Below are 24,205 nucleotides of genomic sequence, written 5' to 3' on the forward strand. Positions count from 1 at the left end.
CATCCCAGGAGAGCCTGCTCCTGGGGCCTGCATGAGGACATTCATTAATCTCCTCAAGGGGGCAACTGCCATGGTTGAGAATATATTTGGTATTTGGAGATATCGAAAGGTCATATGACACCAAGTCCACTTTACTAGACGCTTGGGATCAAAAAGAAAAAAAAAAAAAAAAAGAAAACAAAACAATGTTCCTGTGTGGTTCATTCATAGACTTCAAAAGCAATTCAAAGGTAGAAGTTTAAAAAGCTACTTGAGCACTACGCTCATAGTAGGCACTCAAAAAATATTTTATTGTTCCTAATAACTTAAAAAGGAAGGCACCATTAGGCTAAGGATCTAATTTTACAAAGTCACTGATTTGAAGAGCAACACTGTTTTAAAAGGTTAGTTCTGGAAATTTTAGTCTTTAAATGGTTTGATGACTTTATAATTTCCCTATCTCCATGCTTAAAGAAAAATAAGTAAAATGAGAACTATTGGAAAGTACTTTCTAGATCTTCAGGCACAGGAGCTGCCACATCCTGGTTTGGTCCACACATATTATCAAATGCTGATCGGTGTTTGTTGATTTCAAAGTTTCTTGTGTCACATTATTCAGAAGACCTAAGAAGCATAACCAGGTCACAGAAAGGCTTAGCAACAGTATGAGGGGGACAATGCTAGAGGATTTACTTGATTCCAAGTCCCAAGTTCTATGTGTCAGCAAAGCATCATGGTTACCAAAAAATTAATGCAACCTCAGGCTTCAGGAACCAAAGTATGGTGTTCCAGTTTAATGTCTTCCAGAGTCGTGCTCCAATCTGTTCTGAGAGCAGAACCCAGATTGAACAAGCTCACATCCAGATAAACAAAAGCTCAGCAGAGTGGAGGGCGTGGCATAGTGTGGGGAACAAAACCCAGAAAAGGTGAAGAATGGCTGCCATACTTAAGGAAACCTCACCTGGAGAGAAGTCTTATGCAGCACTTGATGATTCACCAATATCTTCAAGGTTTAAGGAAAAAGAGAGACTGGGTTTATTGTATCTTCCTCTTCTTCAAGAAGAATCAGGACCAGTGGATAGACATTATGGGAAAGGTAGACTTGAATTAGTATAAAAAGCTTTCTGAAAATTGAAATAGTCCAAAAATGGAATGAGCTACCTAATGAGAGAGAGAGAGAGAGAGAGAGAGAGAGAGAGAGAGAGAAGGGCCATTACAGACAGTGTTTAGATAGAAATTACATGGGTATTTATCAAAAACATTATAAAAAGGATTTTTCCCACCACAGACTGGCCTAGAAGACATCAAGCGCCTTTCCCAATTCTCATAGCCCTTAATTCTAAGTAGTAGCTGTGGTCCTTACTGCATACTTCACATAGGTGGTAGATTTATCTAAACTCATTTGAACATACTATGACCCTACCACTGAAAAATAATAATCTGTCTCTCACTTCCTGACATAACTGCTATTTACCACTTATCATTATGAAACTTTCTTGTGGTTTTTCAGTTCAATCTTACCACTAAGTAGGAAGTAACTAAAATATTAGTTGAGCTGAATGCTTAATATTCAGAAGTTGCTGGCAAACGCTTACTAAGCACATACTGTGCATTTGGCACTGCCCTCAACTCACACAAAAAGAAATAAGGCATTGTGTCCTTCTATAAGATGCTTATAGGCTAAAAGTTTAAATTATCTGAACAGAAGTGTTAAGTTATTGAGTAGTAAACCAGAAGCCACAGAATTTAGAGAAACCCTTAGTTCACCTAGTTTAAAGGAAGACTTTTTGGAGAGAATGAGGATTTATCCAGTAAGAGTCAGCCAAGAAAAGAAAAACAGGAAGGGTACTCCAGAGAGAAGGATTGTTGTGAAATGTGGAGCAGCACAGAGTGTGGACAGATCACTAGAATATAAAATGTCAAGTGCAAAGCAGGGAGGGGCAGGAAATGAGGCTGGGGAGACAGAGAGAAGGCAATGCACAAAAGGCTCGTATACTATTACTTAGGAACCTGGGAACCAGCCACAACAGGACCATAATCAGGGAGGTCACAAGGTTAGATCTACATTTTAAGTAGAACAATTCAGTTATAATGCCAAAGAGGGAAACTTAAAATTGGTAAATAAGAAAACGCATTTAAAGGATGAAGTTTTATTCATATGTGTTGTTGAAGGTTTGATTTTAAATTCCACACAGATTAAAACCCAGGTTAAGTGTACTTCACATTAAACACATAAGCACAAACACACCGATACAAGGATGAGAAGAGCAAATGTTCAGGTTGGTGTTCCTATGATCCACAGCTCTCTCTACTTCCACTAACTCAACTGCTCCCAGGAATGGGAGGGTCAATCAAACACAGCTCCTTCTCATTCATCTTTTTCAGAAATACATCTGGAAATTGTCATCATCATCTTTGTCCTAATAAGCAGAAAGACATGAGAAGAAATCTGTCCTTGAAGAAATAAATGTGGGAAATCGCTTTCTTTCTTCCTTCCTTCATTTCTTTCTTTCTTCATTTCTTTCTTTCTCCCTTCCTTCTCCTTCCTTCCCTCCTTCCTTCCATTCTTTTTACTGATAAAAATCTACCCCCTGGAGTTTTTCCCCAAAAAATGTTCATATCACCATGGACTGTTGGAGAAGGAGAAACCTAAAGTTCAAGTTACTATCAGAGATGACTGTTCTCTCTGGTGATAGACCAGGTACTAGATAGACCAGATGAATGGTACTGGTGATAGAAAGTCCATTTCCCAGGGGCACCTGGGTGGCTCAGTTGGTTGAGCTTCCAACTTCAGCTCAGGTCATAATCTCACAGTTCGTGGGTTCAAGCCCCATATCAGGCTCTGTGCTGACAGCTTGGAGCCTGGAGGCTGCTTTGGATTCTGTGTCTCCCTCTCTCTGCCACTCCCCTTCTCATGCTCTGTCTCTGTCTCTCAAAATTAAATAAACATTAAAATTAAAAAAAAAAAAGAAAGCCCATTTCCCAACACCTGTTATGAAACAGGTGCATCCCCCCATTTAACTTCATTAGCATTCTTAAGAGTTTGGTGCAAAGAACCTCAGTCAGGCTCTCCACACTAAGTTTCTTTTTTGTCAAGTTTTTATTTCAATTTCAGTTAGTTCACATACAGCGTAATATTCCAAACTAAGTTTCTAAAAAGTGCACACATGTGGATAAAACTATTTCTTCTTTCAAAAACAAAAACTAACTTCCACTTCCTTTAATTCTGTCACAAAGCCACAAAAAAACTATAGGGGGAAAATCCAGCAATTTAAAGGGCTGGGGCTTTGCAACAATTTGCAAATGCTTCATAAGACTCACTAAAGCTTGGGACGCCTGGGTGGCTCAGTCATTTGAGCATCTGACTCTTGATTTCAGCTCAGGTCATGATCTCACAGTTTCATGAGTTGTGCTGGCAGTGCGGAGCCTGCTGGGGATTCTGTCTCCCTCTCTCTCTCTCTCTGCCCCTCCCCTACTCGTGCTGTCTCTGTCTTTCTCAAAATAAATAAATAAACTTAAAAAAAAAAACAAAGGCAGAAGCTTCCTCCTCCTTTTTATATCTAGCCTCCACACTCTATTATTCTCCAAACAAAAGTTTAACAACGTGGAGCTAAGGGAAGACCTAAAACTTTGTTACTGCATTTATCCAGCAGAGTCCAAATGTCTGTCTATTGGAAGTTTTTGCTAATGTTCATTCTTCATCATAAACAGATCTTTCACTTAAAGTGACAAAACTTCTCATGAGCTCTCAGGCATAAAAGAAAACCTGCACTCTAAGGGAGGACACACAGGCAAGACTTCACAGGAGAGCTGGACCCCAGCTTTGGCCTGTGTGACACGTACAGCAAGGGAGCTCACTGAAAGTCTGTCTCTGGCTTTCTCTTTGAGCCCCTCCCCCTCTCTCTTTTCCTCCATATCTCCAGGGGCTAAACAATAACAACGAGAGGAACCTTCTCTGAAGAAGTTAAGTCAACTTCTTGGGAAGAATTAGGTCTGCTTAGGACACTTCTCCAAAGAGGACATCCAGATGGCCAACAGACACATGAAACGATGCTCAGCATCCCTCCTCATCAGGGAAATACAAATCAAAACCACACTGAGATACCACCTCACGCCAGTCAGAGTGGCTAAAATGAGCAAATCAGAGAACTCGAGATGCTGGCGAGGATGTGGAGAAACGGGCACCCTCCTACACTGTTGGTGGGAATGTAAACTGGTACAACCCCTCTGGAAAACAGTGTGGAGGTTCCTCAGGAAACTAACACTAGAACTCCCTTATGACCCAGCAATAGCACTGCTAGGAATTTACCCAAGGGATACAGAAATGCTGAGGCATAGGAGCACATGGACCCCAATGTTCATAGCAGCACTCTCCACAATAGCTAAAACATGGAAAGAGCCTAAGTGTCCATCAACGGACGAATGGATCAAGAAGATGTGGTTTATCTATACCATGGAATACTACATGGCAATGAGAAACAATGAAATCTGGCCATGTGTAGCAACATGGATGGACCTTGAGGGTGTTATGCTGAGCGAAATAAGTCAGGCAGAGAAGGACAAATATCATATGTTTGCACGTATAGGAGGATTAGGAGGAACTTAACTGAGGACCAAGGGGGAGAAGAAGAGGGGAAATGGTGGGGGAAAGGGAGAGAGGCAAACCATGAGAGACTCTTGAATGCTGAGAAACAAACTGAAGACTGATGGATGTGGGGGGGAGGGGGGATGGGCATGGAGGAGGGCACTTGTGGGGATGCACACTGGGTGTTATGTGGAAACTAACTTGACAATAAACTATTTGTAAAAAAAAAAAAAAAAAGAATTAGGTCTGCTTGGGAAATAAAACCCCAGATTAAAGCTCTGCTTATTCTGAAATGATAAAACCTCTCTTTGTTTAAAGCCTGGCTCCATATCAGCTCACTCTACAGTAAAGCCTCTAAAGTAAAGCCTACAGGTCCACATGCTCCACCTTCATATGCAAAGTTCAGGCAGCATTTCCTTTGTAGGAGATACCTAGAGGAAAAACCATCTAAAATATTTCACAGAATTACTGGAAAAATGGCAATGCCTAGATACAACACCGTAACAATTTCAGACAGAAAATATATAGAATATTTACCTCCTATGCATTTTTTATGAGAAGTTACTTGAGGATTTACTCCAGGAAAATGAAAGCAAAACACAAAACCTGGAAGTGAAAAAAATGGCTGGAACTAAACCAAGTAACCAATAAGAAGAAATTTTAGGATGACAGTTGTGTGTCTGGCTAAGCAGTTGGCCTAAATGGAACCAGATGGAACATCAGTAGGTTCCATGAAAAATACCTTCAAGAAAAATTTCATAGATTCCAAGCAATGGATAGAATCACAGAGATGCATGATATTAGTAATATGGTAATAAAAGGAGAAAAGTTTCCTGTCCACATAATAAATTAACATATAGAAGTGCTAAGGGAAAAAACTATCTTGAAAAAAAAATAACATAGTATAAATATAAAGCAAACTAAAATACCAAACTATTATTGGGGCACCTGGGTGGCTCAGTTGGTTAAGTGTCTGACTCTTGGTTTCAGCTCAGGTCATGATCTCACAATTCTTGAGATGGAAACCCATGTTGGGCTCTATGCTGACAGTGCGGAGCCTCCTTGGGATTCTCTCTGCCCTCTCTCTCTGCACCTCCCCTGCTCATGCTCTCTCTCTCAAATATAAATTGTAAGAAAAGACAACCCATTTATCCTTTTGACTTGTGCAGAGGGAAGAATGTCTGTTGAAGGGTGAAGAACTTGTGATATTGGACATAAGGAGAAAAAACAAAACCTTAGACTGTGGAAATACAATCTTAGAAAATATAATTTTAGGCTATGAAATGGCAACATATCGTTTTCGTGCATAATAATAAAATATCTTTAAATCTTTAAAACTAGATCTACTATACAAGATTTAAATATTATTATAGAACAAAATGCAGATACCAATAGCCTTAATAATATAAAAATAAAGGTTCAGTGGTCAGAAGACGGGAGGTAGGATAATATAAAATAGCTAGAAGGAAAGCTAAGAACACCCCCATCTACTCTAGTGAGGAGTCAAGAGATCATTTCTAAAATTGATTGTACTAGGTTTAGGTTTATAGGTATATAAAAAACACTGAAAATTTTTAAATAATGATTATTAAAAATTGAAAGAAAGGATATAAATGGATGCTGTGTAAGTGCTATAAGCTTCCACTTATAGAGAGACGAGAGAAAATATCTTAAATTGATAAACCAGGAAAAAAAGATCATATACAATTATCAACTAATGAAGAAAATAGAAACTACTCCAATATGTCAGACAGAGGAGTGTAATACAAAGAATTCATTACAAGAGTACTGGAAAAGCTCAAAAAAGGCAAAAATAAAAGTTGTTTTAAAAATGTAGGAGTTGGCAAACGAATGATGAACAGGATTTGGCAGGAGAAATAGAAACGTTGGGGTCAGAGGAGGAGCACTGAGTCAATATCATGAGTTCAGATTGGGATGTAGAAATAATCACAGGAGGCCATGAATAATTATCAATCAAGAGATTTAAAAAAGGGGGGGGGGCAGTGCTTCCCACATCCTTGATCCTTCAATACATACACATACTTCTGTTTTCTGACATTATCTTTTTTTTCCAGTTTTGTTAAGGTATAATTGACATACAGCTCTGTATATGTTTGAGGTGCACTACATGATGATTTAACATAGATAGACAGATAAGATAGATGATAGATAGATAGATAGATAGATAGAGAAATGATTACCATAATCAGTTAATATTATTCCTCATATAGTTACAAAAAGAAAAAGGAAATAACTGTTTTCCTTGTGATGAGAATTTTTAGGGTCTACTCTTAGCAACTTTCAACTGTGCCATAAATCAGTGTTAACTATAGTCGTCATGCGGTACATTACATCCACGATGATCATCTATCTCATAAGTGGTAGTTTATACCTTTTGGACATCCTCCTCCAATTCCCCGCCCCCCTACCTCCTTTTTCTAATAACCACAAATCTGATCTCATTTTACATAAGTTTGTTTATATTCCACATATAAATGAGATCATACAGTATTTGTCTTTCTCTGTCTGACTTATCTCACTTAGAATAATGCCCTCCAGGTCGGTACATGTTGTCACAAATAGCAGAATTTCCTTTTTTTATGACTGAATAGTATCCCATTATACATACATATATATCACATTTTCTTTATCCATTCATCTGTTGATATATACTTTGGTATCCATGTTTTTGCTATTATAAATAGTGCTGTAATGAATCAGATATCCTTTTGAGATAGTTATTTTGTTTCCTGTGGATAAACACCCAGAAGTAGAATTACTGGATCATATGGTAGGGTTGGTTTTTTTTTTTTAATTTTTGAGGAACTTCCATACTGTTTTCCATAGTGACTACACCAACAGTGCACAAGTGTTCCCTTTACTCGACATCTTTGCCAGTGTTTGTTGCCTCTTATTCTTTTGATAATAGACATCCTAACACATATAAAGTGGTATTTCATTGTGGTTTTGATTTGCATTTCCCTAATGATTAGTGGTATTGAGCACTTTTCCATTTACCTGTTGGCCATTTGAATATCTTCTTTGTAAAACATGTCTACTCTGACACTATCTTCTTGAAAAACCCTCAAGAAGGGAAAAGAATGGGGTTCTAAAATGGAGAAGTTAGGGAGGTTAGCTTAAAACTGTAGGAACAATCCATGCACATGGAGACTGCTCCCCCCAGGTTCCAGTGTCCTAGCATCCATTTTGGCCCTGGGTATGTACAGCTGTGACTGGCAACAATGCCTGTGTTGCTGTGGTTTATGGTTTTATGTACCTTTCCTTGGTTTTGTCCTGCCTTCTTCAGTAAATTGTAAGGGTAGTTTCTATAGCTTCTCCTTTTCTAAAACTACAAACAACTCCTAGTAAAGTGTTCTACGTACATGCGGCACATAAACAAGACTAACTGACTTGACAAAAAAGTGAGGCAAAGCGGAACATGGAAATGCCCTTGAGTGGAAACCAGTCTGAGACCTCAACCACTGAGTTCAAGATCAATGCCTTTTGGAAGTATGTTTGTTTTCATTAAGAACTACTACCATTGCTCTGTGAACATCTGTTAAATAGATTCCATGACTGACTGAGACAATGAACAAGGCTGGAACTACAGCTAACATTTTAAAACCTCACCAAAACTTTAAATTTACACACTAAGGTCTCAACTCAGAAGTCACCTTCTCAGAGAGGCCTGATCAGATCACCAAGCTAAAGTCACCTTCAAGCCACCTCCAACCCTCTACCACATGACCTTCATTAACCTTCTGGTCACCACTTACCGAAATTATCTCACTTACTTATCTGCTTATGAGCTTATTACTTATTCATTTATTAGCTTATTGTCTGTCTCCACTCACTAGAATGTAGGCTGTACAAGATCAGGAATGTTGTCCTCATCTCCCACTCTGTCCCCCAGCCTCTAGAACAGAGGTTAGCACATATTAGGTGCTGATTGAATCTGTGTTGAATCTCAAATATTTACTGCATCTCTTCTCATCTGATGTATAGATTTGTCCTGGATGGAATTTTTTAACATCAGAGAACATATAGACATTAAAATTAAATTCAGGATGGGAGACCACTGGGACCTCAGCATAGTAAGACAAATAGTTCCTTCAGATAAATGCTTGGGTGAAATAATTTTCTTAGAGAACCCTCATTAATAGCTTTAAAAGATAGTTTATTGTAAATATGCGACTAGAAAATAAGTGTATGTAGACTCGTCTGGCAATTGCTGGCATAGAGAAGAGACTCCCCAGCTATAGGGAACAGACACATCATGCAGCACAACACTTAACCCTTTCTCAGGATGATTACATAATTTGTGGTGCCCAGGGCAAATTAAAAATGCAGGGTCGCTTGTCCAAAAAGAATTAATCATTTAAAGATGGCAACAACACAGAATTAAAGTAAATTCAGGGCTCTTGTGAATGCCGCATCTCTGAGCAACTGTACAGGTCATGTGCCCTGCTCTGTCTTCATCTACAGCAGTAAAACGAGCCAAGAAGGGTGCTGTGGACACCAGTCAGAAAGACAGCTCTCAGGGGTTGTGCGTAACCAGAAGACCAAAGGTCCCCTGGCTCATCACGCACTTGTGTGTGCACCTTGTGTATGTGCCTGGCACTCCTGCAGGCAGATACCTCCACTCCATTACCTGGCAGCATACAATCGTCACCAAAGGATGACAATCTTGATAGGGAAGGGGAAGCTCGGCAAAGAGGGTGTGTCCTGGCTAGTGAGTGATAAAGAAGAAGAAGCTGGGAGAAATCAGGAAGACCAGACCAACCTCCAGTACCAAGATGTGTCACAGGAGAAGGGAAAGTTGCCCTAAACTGCAATAAAGTAATTTTGGTCTACTTTCTAATTTGCCCTAAAGCCAATTTTGCTCTAAGATAACAAGACACAACCAGATAGCTGAGTTTTCAAGGGCCTACATATACCAATCTTAAGGTCCACTTCCATCCAAGCAGCTTTAACCTTGTAGAGCCTATCCTGGAGGCAGAGACAGGTTCCAGGTCTCCCTCAGGAGTCTTGGGAAATCCATGTTTAGATTTGTTTTGAACTTGCAGGTAGTACAAATCAAAACATCTCAACCTAGTGAATCCTCTGATACTTTAGGGCCAGACAGGAATTGGAATCTTTGTAAGCATATGCTGAATACTAGTTAGTTCAGTGGGACAGATTTATAGCTAGATATAAACAAGAATAACCTGAGTGCTAATCAATCACTTGTTATCAACCTGGACGAAAATCTCCAATGGAGTATCACAGGGCTCCATCCTTAAATCTGTTCTAGTTAATATTTTCAGCTAATAATTTATATGAAAACTTAGCAAATACAGTTTTCAGATCTACAGATGACCTGAAAATGAACAGGATAATTAATATGTTAAAACACAGAATCAAAATTCAACTGTATCATAACTAGTGAAATGCTAAGCTGTTTAAAACAAACAAGATTAAGTTTAACTGGGTATTTGTGAAGACTTTTTCAGGTCCAAAAAAGTAAAGTGCAAAACTTTAGAAAAGGGATAGCAGCCAATTTGAATAATATAGAAATCTAAATAACCAGAAGCTTACTAAAATGCAGTAATATGGCATGCCTACTCTAAAAAAATGGTTGGGGGGGGGCAGAGCTAATCTTAGACTGCATTAATAAATAAACTCACAAAAGGCCAAATCATAGGATATAATAATCCCATTTTTTGTCTTTGTCTTCATTGATCATACCCCCAAGCAGGTGCAATGCTGATTTGTTCCAATAATATGATTTTAAAGATGGCAATACAACATTGGAAGAGGTTAAAAAAACGAAACAGGGGTGCCTGGGTGGCTCAGTTGGTTGAGCGTGCATCTTCAGCCCAGGTCATGATCCCACAGTTTGTGGGTTCAAGCCCCACCGTCAGGCTCTGTGCTGACAGCTCAGAGCCTGGGGCCTGCTTCAGATTCTGTGTCTCCCCCGCTCACACTTTGTCTTTGTCTGTGTTTCTAAAAAATAAACATTAAAAAAAATTCTTAAATAAAAATTAAAACAAAACAAACCCTGCCCACTCTACAAGATTAGCAATGCAAAGTCAAGGCTAGGACCCAGTTATATCTAGAATGTTATAATACCCACTACACGATGGCTCCTCCAAGGCTTATTTGGCATTGCCTTATCTAGGAGTAGAATGTGTTCAGGAACATAATTTGTATTCACAAATTTTCTCAGCAATTTGACCAATATATGTAGAATGGCTTTGGAGAATTCAAATAGAATCTTAGAATGAAATCATTTCTATAATACTCATATACTCAGTTTGAAACGCATTTATGGAGCTCATACCATGTGCCTGGCACCAAGCTGGGGACTAGAAGTACTTAACAAAATAGTCTCTGCCCTCCTATCACCCACAGTCAAAAGGAGGAGACAGCAGTGTAAATACCTGAAGTCTTATTACCTATCATGAGATATAGCAGTTATAATTGTAAAGTACAAGGTATAATGTGATTGTTTCTGTCCCCCAAAGTTCACATGTTGAAAACCTAATACAAAGGTAATAGTATTAGTAGGTGGGGCCTTTTGGGAGGTGATTAGGTCATAGAGGACCCCCATGACTGGAATTAGTGCCCTTATAAAAGAGACCTCAGAGAGCTAGCTCACCCCCTTCCCTATATGAAGATATAACATGACATCTGTGGCCTGAGCCCTCACCAGACCACCCTGACACCTTGATCTCAGGTTTCCAACTCCAGAACACTGAGAAATACATTTCCATTGTTTATAAACCACCCTGCCTGGGCTATGTTGTTATAGCAGCTGAAACAAACTACAACAGTATATAAGCTGTAAAAATGGATGGAGCTATTAGTCAAAGACAGCCAAGAAAGGCTTCAGAGAGGAAAGGATAGTCTACTTATATTTATATCATACCCCAAATACTTCTTTTATTTTGTCAGCAACCATATTTGCACTTAACTTTTGGGAAGAGAGCATGAAAGGAAGCAAAACCTTGCTAAGGTGCACTTCCTGCATAGCCTGTGTACTAACTAAATGTGATACTAAATGTGGTATATAAGATTAAGAGAATGTTTTAAATAAATCTCATATAATAAACAGAAAAATAAAGGCTAAACTTCATCCACCCTACAAAATTCTTCAAATACAAAGGCTTCGAAAATGCACTGATGACACGGCGCTTGCCAGGGAAAGACTTAAGGGTGAAAAAGCAGTGCCCTCCTCTTTCATTTCTGCTTTTTCTCCTTTGAAAAGCAAAGGGTAGCGACTCCAGACACTGACTCCACCAGAATAAAACTCCCACCAAACTCTGGTGGACTTTGGTCTGTTATTGCATTCTTTTTCAGCGACTAAATGCAATACTTTTTATCGTTTAAACAGACTGTATGTTGCTAAAATTCTTTCAGTGCCATGAAAGCGATTCCCACTGTATTTCAACAGGAATGCTACGTGCGATGCACTGCTCATTCTGGGGTTCTCTCTGCCTCATTAAAGGACCTGGGAAGTACTTGTTTTTATTGCTTGGAAGTGTCACTGGGAGGTTCTTGTGGGAGAGTACCACTAACTGCAGGTTGGAAGGGGGCTTTGTATTTTGGAGGCTCTTGTTTCCTTGTGGAGGGTCGGGGATGTAAAAGTTAGCAAGGTGACCAGAGAGCTCCCTAATATGCAGTGTTTGACAGCCAGTTCAGCTCAGTTTAGCCTTGTGGTACCTCCTGCATGGCCATGGTCATCATGCTGAAATTCTGCCCCTCACTTCTTTGCCTATTGGAATCTCAGTTATCCTTCCTCTTCTTCAGTGAGATTTGCCTCAAACTCCACTTTGAAATTAAGCTCCCACCACTGCACTCAGCTATTATAGCCCTTATTTCATTCATCCTCGCATTACGGGCCGAAGTTTACACATCTGTCTCCTTCACTTCTTGGAAGTAAGAGCTAATCTAATTCATCTGTGGTTTTGCTCTGTTGGCATGGAACAGAATTCTTTACAGTTAGTAAATCTTCAGTAGGCTGAATTCTAGTAACGTCCATCTTTGTATGAAAGAGGCAATCTGATAAATTCATTTTCAGCAACAATCAAACAGGTTGCCTAACTTTTCACTAAATTTGTCCCTTAAATTTGCAATAGTATGTATTTACTTCCTATATATGTGGTATCAGTCTAACAAGATCACAGGGTCACTAAGAGTATAGCCCACACATTAGTGCAGCTCACATTCCCGTCCTAGCTTCTCCTAGGTAGTGGTGATCTGCCTCATTTCATCACTCATTTCTTCCTAGGTAATCTTACATATGTCTACAACGTCAGCTACTACCTACAGACCAACGACTCTCAAATTTTACACCTCTGACCCTCCCCTAGATCCTAAGTTCCAAAACTGTACTTTTTAAAATTTTTTTAACATTTTATTTATTTTTGAGAGACAGAGAGAGACAGAGTGTGAGCAGGGGAGGGGCAGAGAGAGAGGGAGACAGGCAGGTATCCAAAGTAGACTCCAGGCTCTGAGTTGTCAGCACAGAGATCCCAATGTGGGGCTCGAACTCTCAAACTGTGAGATCATGAACTGAGCCGAAGTCAGACATCTAACTCACTGAGCCACCCAGGTGCTCCACGAAAACTGTACTTTTAATTATCCATTCACATACTCATCTGAATGCCTCACAGACAACTCATATACAACATGACAACCATTCACTCAAAAAAGTCATGCCAGTTTGGAGCCAGCGAGTGATTACTACTATATGTGATTTGAAGGATTCTGAAGACCTCTCCACTTGACCTAACTATAAGAGTCATTCCTCTGGATCTTCATAGATCTCTATTAAATGCAACTTGGTATATAAACTAATGCTAGTAGATTTTCTGTGTCTCCTTTTATTAGCAATTTAAGGAAAGAACAAGGTCTGATGACTTCATACTACCTCCTAATGAGAGAAGATTGATGACAAATTATAAAAGATAAAACATCTATTTGGCCCTATACCTTTTCTAAACCCACAGATGGTTTATTCTATCTCCCTCCTAAATTTAAGCTAGGAAAGAACAATTTCTCTAAGAAGTGTAGAACACAGAGCAAATCATTAGATATATCTTTCCCCAATACAAAACCAAATATGTATGCACGTGCCCCTCCAAACACACACATATATAGGTAAATACAGGTAAAAACTTATGTGAATGAACATTAAGACCTATCTCATTCAACAGAGCCAAAATTTTAACCAGGGAAAACAGCGGTAAACAGAAGGCAGAGAGGAAGAACAAAGGTGAGCCATGGTCAAAAAGAGCAATCTAAAGCCCCAGGATAAAGTGTGAAGGATGAAAAGGAAGTTGGTTACCACCAGTCACCCTAGCTTATGGGGTCCAACACACACACACACACACACACACACCAAATCTATGGGGCAAGTGAGTAGCACCAGCAGATAGTACCATCTCCTTTTCCTCCCATCCCCACCCCTGTCCATACCTTAAGCCTGAATTCTTCATTTAGCCCAAGTTCTGGTTTCAGGGCAGAAGAGAACAGCATAAGACTGTGATTCTTCTTGGCCATATTCTACCCTACTCCAAACCGGCCCGATGAAAACAATCTCTCAAATCAGTTTTGGAAATGGGTATATAGGAGAAAGTCATACAAAGATTAAATATATATATATATTTATAAATATATATATAAATATAATATAATATATATTTTTATATATAAAATTAAATATATAAATTTATATATAAATATATATATTTATATATTATATATATATAAATTAAATATATATATTTATAAATATATATAAATATAATATAATATATATTTTTATATATAAAATATAAATATAAAATATATAAATAATATAAATAATATAAAAAATATAAATATACACACACATATATATTCCCTCCAGGAGGCCAAGCCTTCATTTTTCCACCTCTAAGTTTCCCTTTCCTTCAGGCAATTGCACTTCTATGCCCTTAACTTTTCCCTCCCCCTTTTCTTCCATCCTAAGGCATCTTGGCCAACATTTCTTCTCCACTCTCCTACTAAAACAAAGTAAAAGAACATTTTGGCCTTCCTTCTCCCAACCCCCCCACAAGAAAACCATGTTTTTAAGAGCCAAATATAATTCAAAAAAGCACTTTGTTTAATGTGCTTACACTGATGGCTTGCAATGTTTTACAATTTATTGAGAGAATCATTAGACTCAGTAGACTGCCTTCGGCACTGTTCTTGAATTTTTGCTCTTCAAAAAAACTCCAATGAAAACATAAATTGTTTTAGTGGCCCTAATCACTCTGATAGCTCAGGCCCACTTAGAATACATCTGGAAGCTTTAGCTTGATGAAAACTGCCTGCACGCTTGCTTTTTATTTTGTTCTTTCTCTAAGCTCTCAGATTTGTAGACACGTGATCTGAGAAGGCCATTTGGCATTAGGTTCGGTCTTATCTCTCAGCCTGTGGATTCATCATGGACACCCTGGGAGTTTGCCCCTAAGGCTTGGGGAAGCCTGGTGTCTGACCAGGACACAATGAGTAGACAGCTTAGAGTGCCCCAGGACCTGCTTCCAGATGCAGCTTCACGGCAGAACCTGGGAAGGGTATTCTAGGGCTGACAAAGGTATCCTGGGCTTTTGATGACAGAGTCCCTCCTCCTTTGAATGGGAAGAAGACCTTCACACAAGGTGGCATTCTTCAAGAACTCAGAAGCCAGTTTTTCTTTCCTCATTGTCCCACCCTACTTGAGAGTGAATAAAGCATGTAGAAGTATAACTCAAAAAGTTATTAAGGAAAAAGCAAATTTCTATAAATAAAATCATATTTACCCTTAAACATCTGTGCATAAGGCATACAGTTAAAGAATATGACAAGCCATCTGAAATTATATGTTTAAAGAAATGATACATTTGTGACAAAGTATTAATAATTATCAAAAAAAAAAAGCTAACACCATTCAAATTACCTCCTCAGATTTTAAGCATCAAAGTGTTCTTTGGTAAAGTCCATAAAAAGGGAGATAAATGTTGGTTCTTACACTTTTAATGTCTGTCTATCTCATCCTAACACAAACAGGTCCATTTCCAAGCTCTAAATATAGCTATCACTGTTCCTTCTGGGGAATGTGTGATTTATATAATATGTGGATCTCAACTGCATGTTTAATAACTCAGGTTAAGGTTCGTATAGCTCTCCATATGTTTATTTAGTAGCTTTTGTAAATTTTTCATGGAGAAGTTTGTACCACTGGGCACACTAATTTAAAAAAATTACTGCCTTGTCTTATTGTGTCTAAGAATGAGAAGGGTAAAGCTTTTCCCAGAATGGGATTTATTTTAATGCAAGATATATCAGCCTGCCCTTATTTTGTAATATCTTTCAGCAGTTGGAATTGTTTTTCAGTTTTAAACCATTAGGTGGAAGACCCCAACTGTTAAACTAATTTTAATCTGCAACTACCTGTGCTTAGAATCTCTTTTGCAACTACTGTTCATGACCAAGCCTCACACCTCAGTGCTGCCCGCCCCCATCAACAAATAAATGAAAATTTTAAAAATGTAATAAGGAACAAATTGCAAAAAGAATTGTTCGGAAGCTTTCATTGTTCCTTTCAACCCCTGGTAATAGCTGAAAGATTGACCTAAACTCTCAAGTCATGAGCTGATAGGAAAATAAAAGTGAAGAAAGGCATGTGTTTTATGTCCTGTCATTCTGAATGTTTAAAACCTGAGAGGACGACATGGGGGATTCACTACTCCTGTGCCAATCAGGACTGGCCAACCAGCCTTGAGGCAGCCGTCAGGGAAGGCTGTGGAAGTGAATATTTGCTCCAAAAGAAATCCCTTTGAAGGCAATAAAGATATGGCAGGCAGAAGGTCTTCACAGAAACATAGGCTGCAAAAGCATCTGGGAACCAAACAAACGACCGTACCACTCTCCAGATGTGCAGAATGACCATTTTCTTTAAACAAATCCCTAATCTCATTACTTCTCCACCACTATGCCCCACCCACACCCACACCTGTGGATAAAATGCCTACCACACTTCCTCAGCTAACACTAGAAAGCAAAAATGGGAGTCATTCGGTCTTATACACCATCAGTCTTAGATACAGTTTTGGGAGAAAATCTTCTTACTCTTTTCCTCTAGGGGGACCCTTATCTAGACTTCTCAGGAATTCGTTTTGATTAAAATATGATTGAAGCAAGATAAGTCTATGGCAGACTGCATAGTTTTCTATCACCACAAAGTTAATGGTGAAAAAATATCTGGCCGTGTTGTAAATCCATTAGAATAAATTAATGGTTCCACTGACATACTCAAAATAAATATGTGCCTGTCATAAATGTAATTAAATAATTCAGTGGAAAAATTAAATGTTGAAACAATTACCCACATGGTTTGAAGCATTATGAAAATATTATGGAAAAGAAAAATGGGAGCTGTTATTAATAGAACATGGAGATTTTCATGTCTTTGGTGTTTTTTTCCCTTATTCCCTCATAGTGAAAGGAAAAAGAAAATAATATTTATGAAGTGACTTTTATGTGCCACTAAGTACTTTCATATCCATCATCCTGTCTGATTATCATAACAACCTTTCTAGTTCATTCTACAGAGAAGGCAAAGATAATTGAAGCTTGGAGATGTCAAGTAACGTGTCCAAGACCACACAGCCAATCAGTGGCTGAGTTAGCATTCCCACTAAGGTCTGTGCAACTCCAAGATGCCATGCTGATGCCTGTCACCTCAGCCCTCCATGCCACACTCCCTCTCTATACAAGCCACAGGCTGCAGCCCTTGCCACTCCCACACTGCCCTGCCTCCTCCTCATTCCATACCAGTAAAGGTACATACATTCCTCCTCCTGGCCCAGTGACTATATCCTTGACTTCTAGTTAATGTTTAGTCTACCAGTGTAAAGGACCAGTAACGTAATAATAATTAAAAGCAAACAAGAGGCAAATAATGCATTTGGGGGCTCTCTCTATGAGCCTACAGAAATCTGCCTATTAATATAAGTCCCTGGTGGTGAGAGGTGCTGGGAGGGCAGTTAACAGTAAGTGGGAGTGGGTGTGGGAAAATGCGAAAGAAAGAAGGAAAGCTGCTAAAAAAGACTGGCCATATGTAGCAAATTATAAATTCTCTGGCTGCAAATATATTTCTGCAAGTCCAGAGCCTCTTAAGGGAGCATATCTCAGACACACTTCAGGAACCACTGGGTAGGACTCAGTGGATGCACAGGGATGGTCACCAAACCATACTCAGGTGTGAATCTTCTCCAGGATCTGTGCAGCTGTGAACAGTAGATTCAGAGACTGCCCACCTGGAGTTAACAGAGATGATGACAATATTTCAGGGCTTTCTCCTAATCCCAGTTCAACCTCAGCCTTTCAAAAGCTGACACCCTGGCATAATCCAAACTTTGGAGGTTTCTGAGATGTACAAAAAGATTTTGTTAGCCCAAATTATGGTCATCAAAGAACACAGCTTTGGAGAGTAAAGGAAATTCCTGTGTTCTGATTAATAAAGACCACCTAGGCAGGAGCATGCATCATGAGCACCTTTCCCCCTAAGAATGCTTTTTGCAAAATAGAAGCCAAGGTATTACCTGGTGTGGCTTGAAAGTCCCTTACCCACAAAGTATCTCTTTCTCTCTTATCCTAAAACAGCCTGAAATTCCCATATCACTTTCCCTTTTTGATGAAACCCTCAAAGGTCCCTGTTAGTATGTAAACATTATCCTAGAAAATGAAACCAAAGAGCTAATGCCGTCTACAAACACAGCAGGTCAAAAACGTTTACTGGAATGGTTTAACGTTACTGAACAGGGAAGAGACACAGCGATTCCCAGGATTCAGAGTTCGAGACACCACTGCTACCCTGAGAACAAAGGAAGTCTAGTTCAACCTTTTATCTCTGTACTAGTTTCACTCATGAGAGAAGACAGAAAACAGGTGAAGTGCAGCACAACAGCAGATAGCACGTCAATGTGACTCTTTACAACCCAACCTCACAGTGCCCACCTCTTATCAGCACATGTCATAGTTTTACCCAGTGAACTCCAGCTGTCTGTTTCCTCCCTTTCTGCTTTTCCAGGTTTGCAGTGCACGTTTAATAACAGGGGAGGAATGTGTGGAGTTCCACTAGGACTAGCCTATAAAAGGGAGAGGGCTTTACTTATTTCCACCTTAAAACCTGCCCCATGCATAACAAGGACCTCCTTGTCAGACGCCACAGCACTCTGCCCCCAGAAATTAAATAGGACTTCTCTCAGATCTGCAGACCCTGGATACATTTCCAATACAGAACACGATTTGTTTTGACTTTTAGACAACTTTTCAGTAATATTTCTGTTAGGTAAAGTGGGCCTTTACCATATTTGTGTGCTTTTACCACTTTTTGACACATATATGAAGATATTCCCAAACTTTTTACTTTCCTTGGATACTAGGATATCCATGTGCCATATACCCAGATTCCATCAGAGATCAATTCATCCCAGATCTTACCTCCAAGTGGTTTCCAACCTCTTTTTCTTCTAGTGTCTTATAACTTTGTAAACTATTTGAGATTCTTTTTGAAATTAGGCAGTGTAGGTGCACGTGGGTGGCTCGGTTAGTTAAGCATCAGACATCGGCTCTGGTCATGATCTCACAGTTCGTGAGTTAAAGCCCCCACATCAGGCTCTGTTGTTGGCAGCATGGAGCATGGAGCCTAATTCAGACTCTGGGTCTCTCTCTCTCTCTCTGCCCTCCCTCACCCCTGCTCACACACTCTCTCTCTCTTTAAAAAATAAATAAACATTGAAATTAGGCAGTATAAAACTCATGAACTAAATAATAATTGGGGAGTTTACAAGCCATGTCTCTCCATATGCAAACCCTATAAACAGTGTGATATAGTGTAAAGGATGCTGGGATGAGAGGCAGAGACCAGCTCCCGGTGCTGAGCTCTGTGGCCTCAGGGCCCGTGTCCTGTCTGTGTAGTGAGGTGCGGAGAGAAGAGCTCTCTGAGGACCATGCCAGATGCCTGGGTCTGTATTTGGAAGGATTTACTAAAGGGCATTTTGTCATCTGTCTGCTTCCTCTCTTCAGAAATCTTTTTCATCTACAGTATGTGTCTAAAATGAGTAGCAGAGACAAGAGGTGATGACACGTCTCGCGTCAGGAAATACATTGAAAATAGAGCCGAGCAGACATCAGGAGCACCATGAGATGTAGATTTGCTTTCTGGCTTCAAACTCTTCGCTCCACATACAGTTCTAATTGACCACAAGAAAAGGTACTATCTCTTTGAACTTTACAATTCTCTACTTTCCTCCCCCTTTTTGTAATTATCAGCCCAAGTACAAGTTGATTGTGGTTGTGCTGCTGCATGTAAATGTGGTTGATTGGCCTGTTGGTGAATGAGCTTGGGTAGCTTTGCCCCCACAGGGGGAAATGTTGAAAACACGGAACTAGGACAGGGTCCCAACCAGTCAGAACCGGCACCCAATCAAGAGCACAGAGGAGATGGCCGGCCACACAGCTGCAGCCCAGCTGAGTACCAGCCCTGCCTGCTTCCACTCAGACTCCTGGGCTGGCTCCTCTAGAGGGAGGAAGACACAGAGATCCAGTTAGGCAGTGCTGGGCCTGTGATTCTGTCCCTAGTGACCCCAGGACTTCCTAGTGACGGGATTTACTTGCAAAGTGCTATAATCTGCAAGATAGGTGCTTGAATGACAGGACTGTTTTTAAATAGGTCTCCATCCATCATCGAACTATCCAGCCATTCATCCCTTCTCTCTCTTTCCCTTTCTTTCTTTCTTCCCCTTCTATCTTTATTTTAATAATATTTGTAAGTGCCCACAAAACACACAAAAGCTAGATTCTTAACAACAGCCTGTCTCTCTAACTACATGGCTCCCCTCTCCTGTTCACCTGGTCTCACCTGCCTGAAATAACTGTCATTCTATACCCCACGTTCAACACTTCCTCAGCGTTTTTTTTTTTGGGGGGGGGGATAGTTTTGTGGCATTTATACTTGTTCACAAAAATTATTTTTTATTTTTATTTTTAATAATTACATCATGCTGTTTGCTCTCTTTTGGAACTCCTTTTTAGCTAAACATTACATTGCTAAGATTCGCCTATATGGTTGCACTGAAGGCTATTTTAAACTGACCTCCATTTTCTGATTAAAAACACCAAAAATCATGGGGTGCCTGGGTGGCTCCGTCAGTTAAACACCTGACTCTTGATCTCATCAGCTCAGGTCATGTTCTCATGGGCTCAAGCCCTGTGCTTTCAGCAGAATCCTGCGTGGGATTCTCTCTCTCCCTCTCTCTCTGCCCCTCCCCCACTCGCACGGTCTCTGTCTCTCTCAAAATAAATAAAAACAAGCTTAAAAAAAAACAAAAACCGAAGCTAATTGTAGAAACTCTAGAAAACAAAAAAAATTTTAAGAAGAAAATAAAACATCATTATCTTATATTTATGTTGATCTTTCTCTTTCCAATGCACACATTAGTTTTTCTCACAAAATTGGGATTCTGTTGCATAAATAATAAATAAGTAGGTAATTATAAATTCTGATAAGTGTAATGATGGAAATAAACAGAGTACAGTTTATTTTCTGTATAATAAGGGGTAGAAATCATTGAATTGTACAATTATCTGGGTGAATTCTATGGTATGTGAATCATATCTCAAAAAGCTATTTTTTAATGTTTTATTCTATTTATTTTTGAGAGAGAGTGGAGAGGGGCAGAGAGAGGAGACAGAGAATCCAAAGCAGGCTCCAATGTGGGGCTCAAACTCACAAACCGTGAGATGAAGACCTGAGCCAAAGTCAGATGCTTAACCGACTGAGCCATCCAGGTACTCCTATTTTTTAAAATGAATAATAAGGTGGAAGGACAGAGGACCAATGTTAGGTAGACAAGGAACAGTTCTAGTATACGCTATACAGAAAGAGAGGTTGAATGAGAAGTTTGAAAGTCAATTATTATATGAAATAGATTTGATTTTTGCTATGTATACTTTTGGGAGACCTAACAATTTTCATTAACAATGTGTTTTTTATTTTGTTTTTCCATTTTTTATTCTTTTTTAAAAATTACTTATTTACTTACTTATTTTTAGTTTTGTATTTATTTATTTTAATAATGTGTTTTATTGTATCATTTCTTATTAAGAGTTTTTAAAACTGTTTTCTTTAAATATTTTGAGAACTGTCAGTATAAAACTCTAGCATACCAGCTATCAACATTTCATAAATAAGTCATCTTCATAACCTGAGCATCCAAAAGAATAAAACAATGTGGATTTTTCTGATTTTATGCTGAAAAATCTGGTCAGATAAATCATTTTAAAGTTTGAGAAAATTCTTACTATATCCTGATCAGTTGGGAAGTCAACAGTCATAATGAAAGTAAAATCTCTTTTGTTACTATAGTTAAGTCTCTTTAGGGCTTAGATAAACAACTTGTATGAGGCACTTACCCCAGTGTGTCTCTGAATTTCATCATTTTACAGGTAAGGACGCTAGCCCTGAGAGGTAGACAATTTGCCAGTGTCAATCATTTGCAGCTAGAATGTCGTTTATTACTGCTGGTTCATAGTTACCTACACAGTACAAAGTGGAGATTTAGCAAATATCAGGTTAAATGCCTCAACACGGACAGCCCAGTTGAATAATTCGACTTGATTACCATCTGAAATCTGACCAATGTACACAGATTGGCAGAAAAATTACAGTTGGTAGAGCCATATTGGTTAAGGCTCTTTCAGTTGCAGGTATAGAAACGCAATCAAACCAGCATTTTTCAAAGGGGCACATATTGGAATCCCATAATTAGAAAAGGTAGGGGCACTCCTGGTCTTAAGCATTACTGGGACACAAATAATATCAGAAATCTGCCTCTTGTTCTCCATCCCTTAGCCCTGCTTCCTCTGTGTTGACTCCTTTCTCAGATCATCTCTCTGCAAAAGCAGCAGTGACACTGGGCCACTGGCAGCTTGAGACTTATACTGTCCTTACAGTTAATGAGCCAGCAAAAAGACACGTCATCCCAGAGAGTTGCAGCAAGAGCCCCAGCACGGGTTCAGATGGGCGGGTTGAGTCAGGTGTCCACTCCTGAGCCATGACAGCAGTCAGATGGGTGGATTCTGATGGCCCAATCCTGGATCATGTGCCCACCTCTGGGTACACAGGTGCCAGTCAGTCCCATCAGAACTTGAGGCCTGAGAACTGGGAAGGAATGGCACCCACAGAGATGTCAGCCAGACAGAAAACCTTGCCTGCCACAATGACTACATCCCATGGTTTGGCTAGTGGTAATAAAGGCTGCACAGCCTTCTGCTTTGGAAATGTATCAAGTGTCGTGTCTCAGCTTCACGGACAATACTATCATAACCTGAGACTGTAAAATGATTAGTCTCGAATCATAGCCAGAGGGAAAGTTTAGGGAAGGTCTGCAGAGGCCACCTCAGCTCTGAATTTAGATGAGAAATGTCTGGGATGGGATACCTCTGAGTGCTAGAGTACTGTCTCCTGGTTCAGCATATGTGTCTGCATATGCATGTCCTGGCATTCAGCTCTGGTGTATCAGCACAGCTCCACTACAGCTTCCTGACTTGGGATGCAAAGCTGTGAAATTCAATGAAACAGACTAACATCTTGGAAGCATTCATATTCTTTTGATGTACGTGTGAAAACATTAAGATGAAACATCTCTGAATATCTTTTTGGCAACTTTATGTCATACAAAAGGATCAAGATTTCTGCAGGGTGTGAGTCTTCCTTTTTATATAGATCTCTCTAGATTTTATATTATTTGGTTTTTTTTTAATACTGTATTATATTACCAGCCATCTAAGGCAAAAAAAAGTTCACATCAACATGTATGTTTCTTTGAAAATATAATTTAGAAAATACTTGTATTTATAGCTGCAGTATATAACTTAGTATTAGTGTGATATCCCTGTTATAACAAGGTCCCTTTTGAAATAAATATTCTAGAAAAGCAGAATATCTTAAACCAGGTTCCTACTAGTAACCCCCAGAATATGCAATACCTCTATAGTGTCCCATAAGTAAGATTTTAATGCCCACACAAAGGAAAACGTACTTCCATTAACAAACCAACAGTGTGGGGGCGCCTGGGTGGCTTAGTCGGTTAAGCGTCCGACTTTCGCTTAGGTCATGATCCCGCGGTTCGTGGGTTTGAGCCCCACGTCGGGCTCTGTGCTGACTGCCAGCTCAGAGCCTGGAGCCTGTTTCAGTCTGTGACTCCCTCTCTCTCTGACCCTCCCCTGCTCACGCTGTCTCTCTCTCTCTCTCCTAGAAATAAATAAAACATTAAAAAAAAAATTTATAAAAAAAAAAAAAAACCAACAGTGTAACACCATGACCAATTTGAATAGCCCAACTCTGACCCCTCTAGTAGGAGAGAAGTTTTTGATAAGGGAAAGAGGTTCCAGTATGAGCCAAAGCTGTGCCTATGGCAAGAATGCAGACTTCTGGGGTCGTGTCTGGAAAATAAGTGGAGCAACTCAACTAGAATGTATTGGCTTGAGAGACTGGAGTGAGAAACCAGTTGAAAATAATTCACTCTGAGGTGAAAACATTTGCATGAGCTTGGCCCAAGATCAATGCCCCAGTCTTAGAGGGCA

The sequence above is a fragment of the Hyaena hyaena genome, unplaced genomic scaffold (genome assembly GCF_003009895.1).
Source record: "Hyaena hyaena isolate Hyena2069 unplaced genomic scaffold, ASM300989v1 scaffold_410, whole genome shotgun sequence".
In the NCBI taxonomy this organism is placed as follows: domain Eukaryota; kingdom Metazoa; phylum Chordata; class Mammalia; order Carnivora; family Hyaenidae; genus Hyaena; species Hyaena hyaena.